This window comes from Triticum urartu, chromosome 4 (genome assembly GCF_003073215.2).
Source record: "Triticum urartu cultivar G1812 chromosome 4, Tu2.1, whole genome shotgun sequence".
Classification (NCBI taxonomy): domain Eukaryota; kingdom Viridiplantae; phylum Streptophyta; class Magnoliopsida; order Poales; family Poaceae; genus Triticum; species Triticum urartu.
Genome location: NC_053025.1, coordinates 467,753,022 through 467,760,221, shown reverse-complemented (window position 1 = coordinate 467,760,221; position 7,200 = coordinate 467,753,022).

Here is a 7,200-nt window from a genome sequence, read left to right as displayed (position 1 = left end):
TATTGAACCAGATATGAATGCAAATTAATTACAACATCATAGAATTCAATATCTATCCATGAATTGCTGAAGATGCGTCAGATCCTGAGCGTTTGTTGACTCTGTGAGAGAATCGATGTTGTAAACTATGTTCTTGTTTGAAACAATGAATACCAATATCCAGTGATTGCTACATATTAAGAAAGCCATGAACTTACAAATTATGCCGAAATCTAAAACACAATCATTGTATGTGTGGTTGTTTACTTGACTTACCGTTCATGGTATGGCCAGAGAAATGATTCTGCATGGGACGTGTTTTCGAAGAGACGGACGACCGTGTTAATGGCCCGGTCCCGTAGGTCCTTACCATGTATTGTTGTTCCATTTGCTAATTCAAGATCTATGAAATACACACTCTCCCTTTTTCTTCTCTGGGCGTTCAATCCCCTGAGAGGAATAAAATGCAGTTAGCTATTTATCATTTACAGCCTTGTATGGAAAAGTTTATCAGAGTTTGTTAAGTACTTACAAAACCATGCATCTAACAAGAGTGGCATCGAGCTTGTTGAAGTTGAAGAAGATATGTAAGTCCTTGAAACTCACATTGATGGAACCAGCATCGTGTCAGAAATGATCTCTGTTGTAGTGGACTAGCAAACCATAAAGACCTGCTGACATTCGATCCATGCAATATTCATGTAACTCGCGGCAACTGGAGCTGCACTGATCAAAGTATTCGCCAACAAGAAATGGCTGGACATGGACGTAATTGCGTGCTTCAAGTACATCTGCTTTGCTTTTAGCAAGCAACAAACGTACTTCTTCATCATCCATGCCGTCAGAAATAATATTACTCCCCGATTCGAACAACCTGCTGTTAATTTGGTTCTGGGCAATGAGTGCTTTAAGTAAGAGGCAATCGTTCTCTTTCCTCTTCGCTTTCCCGCTGTGCTTCCTCATGGGTGTAGCCTTTTTGGCCACTTCCTTCGTGGTACTTGAAGCATTTCTGGCAGAAAACGTCTGGTTTCCTGCAAGGTAGACTGCTGAGTAGACGGTGAAGCTTGGACAGACTGCTTAGCAGATGGTTTATCTACGCCAGACTGCTGAGCTGGTGGTGCTGCTGTGACGGACTACTGGGTTGTAGGAGCAGAGGCATCGAACTGCTGACCATGCATTGAAGCTAAGTCGGGTTTCTGCGCAGGTGGTGCCAACTTGTCGGTATGCTGAGGAGGTTGTGTCAATGCGTTGGTTTGGTGAGCAGGAAGTGCTGACACATTGGTATGCTGATCATGCAACTGTGGACTGATGAGCAGTCGGTTCTGGACCTACAGACTGCTTAGCAGGCGATTCCGAAGCATCAGACTTCTTAGCAGTCCGTTCCACCAGGTTGGTCTGCTGAGCATGTACTGCAGATGGGTATTCCCCCGCTGTTTCAGCGGCCGGCATCTGAACCGATGATGCGTCTTTAGTAGTTGTAGGCCTTTCCACTAGCTGCTTTGGGACAGAGGATGACATGGCCTGTACACCACAAAGTCGGGCCGGCTAATCATAGGTTGATGCATCAGCCCGTGAGAGCTACTGTGGCAAGGAGAGCGTCACCGGTTGAGGGGCGACAATGGTTGCTCTTGGCGGGGCTTCAGGGATCTCATCGATGAACTCTATTTCCTTACGTGGCCACTGGATGTGATGTAATAGTGTTTCTCTCAAGGTCCTTTGCTCATTGAAGTCTCCTAGGACATTCTTCAGGGCAAATTCATTGAATCCAGGCTTTACTTCAGTCACGTAGCACTTCACACAGCCTGGCTTCAATGGCACATTGTCCAACAAGAGGCCATCTTCCAAGAAGGGTGGGCAAACCCAGGTTGTTGCACATTTTAATGTAACTTCATAATGTGTAAGCATGCCCTTCGGTCTATCTTTCATTCCGGATAGATCAGATATAGCATCATCACGAGCAGCTGCAGTCGGTGTCGCTGGGGCTAGCTGATGCAAAACTACTCTTGTGCAATGTTGTCGCACAATAAGCAGCATTCTCCATGCCCGCCTCCCCTCCCATCTGCTGGTTAACTGTCAGTGTTAGAGTCTTCTGCATCATCATTGACTCCTCAACATCCTTTCGAATAGCCGGATAAATCTCCTTCCTCAACCTTTCATATAATGCATTCTGCTTCATTTCACTCCTTGCTTTTTTCATGCTAAGCCTCTCTTCTCTGCTGAGTGTGAAAGCCCTCTTGTGTGGGACATTAACCTATACCCCTTGCACTGCCAGGGGGCTCTTTTGTTTCCAGAGCAACGGACATAATCTCACATGGCCCCGAGTTCCTATAGAACCTTCCAGGGATCTTGGAAGCCTCTAACATCACTTGATACAGTTCTTCGTCACGTGAGTTTTCAAAGTAATAAGTTTCATCATCACACCTCTTTGCACATGCCCGCAAGTAGTCTCTGGTGAGTTTGCCCCTGATTTCACTAAAGGACGGATTCCCACTCGCCGCTACTGCTTCTTTGTCCTCCTGGTCCCATATCAGTTTCATGCCGTAGTATCCTACCACACCCATACGGTGGGGGTGTATGTTCTTCTTCTAAAGTTCTGATTGCTTGAAACTCTTCTCAGCAAACTCTTTAGTTGCCCTGACCCTTTTGAATTCTGACCAGTCTACCTTTGTAATTTGGGGGTATGCGGAGATTGGGTCCTTGCCTTCACTCAAGTACTTCTTGTACAACGCGTGCTTCTAGTTTCTCCAAGCATCCCTAGCCTTCTTCTGAAGGAAATATGCCCTAGAGGCAATAATAAAGTTATTATTTATTTCCTTATATCATGATAAATGTTTATTATTCAGGCTAGAATTGTATTAACCGGAAACGTAATACTTGTGTGAATACATAGACAAACAAAGTGTCACTAGTATGCCTCTACTTGACTAGCTCATTAATCGAAGATGGTTATGTTTCCTAACCATAGACATAAGTTGTTATTTGATTAACGGGATCACATCATTAGGAGAATGATGTGATTGACATGACTCATTCCATTAGCTTAGCACCCGATCGTTTAATATGTTGCTATTGCTTTCTTCATGACTTATACATGTTCCTATGACTATGAGATTATGCAACTCCCGTTTACCGGAGGAACACTTTGTGTGCTACCAAATGTCACAACGTAACTGGGTGATTATAAAGGTGCTCTACAGGTGTCTCCAAAGGTACATGTTGGGTTGGCATATTTCGAGATTAGGATTTGTCGCTCCGATTATCGGAGAGGTATCTCTGGGCCCTCTTGGTAATACACATCATTTAAGCCTTGCAAGTAATGCAACTAATAAGTTAGTTGCAAGATGATGTATTACAGAACGAGTAAAGAGACTTGCCGGTAACGAGATTGAACTAGGTATTGAGATACCGATGATCGAATCTCGGGCAAGTAACATACCGATGACAAAGGGAACAACGTATGTTGTTATGCGGTCTGACCGATAAAGATCTTCGTAGAATATGTAGGAACCAATATGAGCATCCAGGTTCCGCTATTGGTTATTGACCGGAGACGTGTCTCGGTCATGTCTACATTGTTCTCGAACCCGTAGGGTCCGCATGCTTAAAGTTACGATGACAGTTTCATTATGAGTTTATATATTTTGATGTACCGAAGGTTGTTCGAAGTCCCGGATGTGATCACGGACTTGACGAGGAGTCTCGAAATGGTCGAGACATAAAGATCGATATATTGGACAACTATATTTGGACACCGGAAATGTTCCGGGTAAGATTGGGACAATACCGGATCACCGGGAGGTTATCGGAACCCCCCGGGAGGTGTATGGGCCTTATTAGGCCTTAGTGGAAAGGAGGGGAAAGGAACAAGGGAGGGGGCGCGCCCCCCAAGCACAATCCGAATTGGGAGGGGGGTCGGCCCCCCCTTTCCTTCCTCCCTCCTTCCTCTTCCTTCCCTCTCCTACTCCTAATAGGAAAAAGGGGAGTCCTACTCCCGGTGGGAGTTGGACCACCCCCCTTGGGCGCGCCACCCTCCTTGACTGGCCCCCTCCTCCACTCCTTTATATATGGGGGCAGGGGGCACCCCAGAGACACAACAATTGATCATTGATCTCTTAGCCGTGTGCGGTACCCCCCCCCCCCTCCACCATAATCCTCGGTAATATTGTAGCGGTGCTTAGGCGAAGCCCTGCGATGGTAGAACATCAAGATCGTCACCACGCCGTCGTGCTGACGGAACTCATCCCAGACACTTTGCTGGATCGGAGTCCGAGGATCGTCATCGAGCTGAACATGTGCGAAAACTCGAAGGTGCCGTAGTTTCGGTGCTTGATCGGTCGGGCCGTGAAGACGTACGACTACATCAACCGCGTTGTTATAACGCTTTCGCTTCCGGACTATGAGGGTACGTAGACAACACTCTCCCCTCTCGTTGCTGTGCATCACCATGATCTTGCGTGTGCGTAGGAAAATTTTGAAATTATTACGTTCCCCAACAGTGGTATCAGAGCCTAGATTTTATGTGTTGATGTTATATGCACGAGTAGAAGACAAGTGAGTTGTGGGCGATATAAGTCATACTGCTTACTAGCATGTCATACTTTGGTTCGGCGGTATTGTTGGATGAAGCGGCCCGGACCGACATTACGCGTACGCTTACGCGAGACTGGTTCTACCGACGTGCTTTGCACACAGGTGGCTGGCGGGTCTCAGTTTCTCCAACTTTAGTTGAACCTAGTGTGTCTACGCCCGGTCCTTGCGAAGGTTAAAACAGCACCAACTAGACAAACTATCGTTGTGGTTTTTGATGCGTAGGTAAGGTTGGTTCTTGCTAAGCCCGTAGCAGCCACGTAAAACTTGCAACAAACAAAGTAGAGGACGTCTAACTTGTTTTTGCAGGGCATGTTGTGATGTGATATGGTCAAGGCATGATGCTAAATTTTATTGTATGAGATGATCATGTTTTGTAACCAAGTTATCGGCAACTGGCAGGAGCCATATGGTTGTCGCTTTATTGTATGCAATGCAATCGCCCTGTAATGCTTTACTTTATCACTAAGCGGTAGCGATAGTCGTAGAAGCATAAGATTGGGGAGACGACAATGATGCTACGATGGAGATCAAGGTGTCGCCTCGGTGACGATGGTGATCATGACGATGCTTCGGAGATGGAGATCACAAGCACAAGATGATGATGGCCATATCATATCACTTATATTGATTGCATGTGATGTTTATCTTTTATGCATCTTATCTTGCTTTGATTGACGGTAGCATTATAAGATGATCTCTCACTAAATTTCAAGATAAAAGTGTCCTCCCTGAGTATGCACCGTTGCCAAAGTTCATCGTGCCCAGACACCACGTGATGATCGGGTGTGATAAGCTCTATGTCCATCTACAACGGGTGCAAGCCAGTTTTGCACACGCAGAATACTCAGGTTAAACTTGACGAGCCTAGCATATGCAGATATGGCCTCGGAACACTGAGACCGAAAGGTCGAGCGTGAATCATATAGTAGATATGATCAACATAGTGATGTTCACCATTGAAAACTACTCCATTTCACGTGATGATCGGTTATGGTTTAGTTGATTTGGATCACGTGATCACTTAGAAGATTAGAGGGATGTCTTTCTAAGTGGGAGTTCTTAAGTAATATGATTAATTGAACTTAAATTTATCATGAACTTAGTACCTGATAGTATCTTGCTTATTTATGTTTGATTGTAGATAGATGGCCCGTGCTGTTGTTCCGTTGAATTTTAGTGCATTCCTTGAGAAAGCAAAGTTGAAAGATGATGGTAGCAATTATACGGACTGGGTCCGTAACTTGAGGATTATCCTCATTGCTACATAGAAGAATTACGTCCTGGAAGCACCGCTGGGTGCCAGGCCTGCTGCTGATGCAACTGACGACGTTAAGAACGTCTGGCAGAGCAAAGCTGATGACTACTCGATAGTTCAATGTGCCATGCTTTACGGCTTAGAACCGGGTCTTCAACGACGTTTTGAACGTCATGGAGCATATGAGATGTTCCAGGAGTTGAAGCTAATATTTCAAGCAAATGCCCGGATTGAGAGATATGAAGTCTCCAATAAGTTCTATAGCTGCAAGATGGAGGAGAACAGTTCTATTGGTGAGCATATACTCAAAATGTCTGGGTATAATAATCACTTGATTCAACTGGGAGTTAATCTTCCGGATGATTGCGTCATTGACAGAATTCTCCAATCACTTCCACCTAGCTACAAGAGCTTCATGATGAACTATAATATGCAAGGGATGGATAAGACAATTCCCGAGCTCTTCGCAATGCTAAAAGCTGCGGAGGTAGAAATCAAGAAGGAGCATCAAGTGTTGATGGTCAACAAGACCACTAGTTTCAAGAAAAAGGGCAAGGGGAAGAAGAAGGGGAACTTCAAGAAGAACAGCAAGCAAGTTGCTGCTCAGGAGAAGAAACCCAAGTCTAGACCTAAGCCTGAAACTGAGTGCTTCTACTGCAAGCAGACTGGTCACTGGAAGCGGAACTGCCCCAAGTATTTGACGGATAAGAAGGATGGCAAGGTGAACAAAGGTATATGTGATATACATGTTATTGATGTGTACCTTACTAGAGCTCGCAGTAGCACCTGGCTATTTGATACTGGTTCTGTTGTTAATATTTGCAACTCGAAACAGGGACTACGGATTAAGCAAACACTGGCGAAGGATGAGGTGACGATGCGCGTGGGAAATGGTTCCAAAGTCAATGTGATCGCGGTCGGCACGCTACCTCTACATCTACCATCAGGATTAGTATTAGACCTAAATAATTGTTATTTGGTGCCAGCGTTGAGCATGAACATTATATCTGGATCTTGTTTTGATGCGAGACGGTTATTCATTTAAATCAGAGAATAATGGTTGTTCTATTTATATGAGTAATATCTTTTATGGTCATGCACCCTTGAAGAGTGGTCTATTTTTGATGAATCTCGATAGTAGTGATACACATACTCATAATGTTGAAGCCAAAAGATGCAGAGTTGATAATGATAGTGCAACTTATTTGTGGCACTGCCGTTTAGGTCATATCGATGTAAAGCGCATGAAGAAACTCCATACTGATGGACTTTTGGAACCACTTGATTATGAATCACTTGGTACTTGCGAACCGTGCCTCATGGGCAAGATGACTAAAACGCCGTTCTCCGGTACTATGGAGAGAGCAACAGATTTG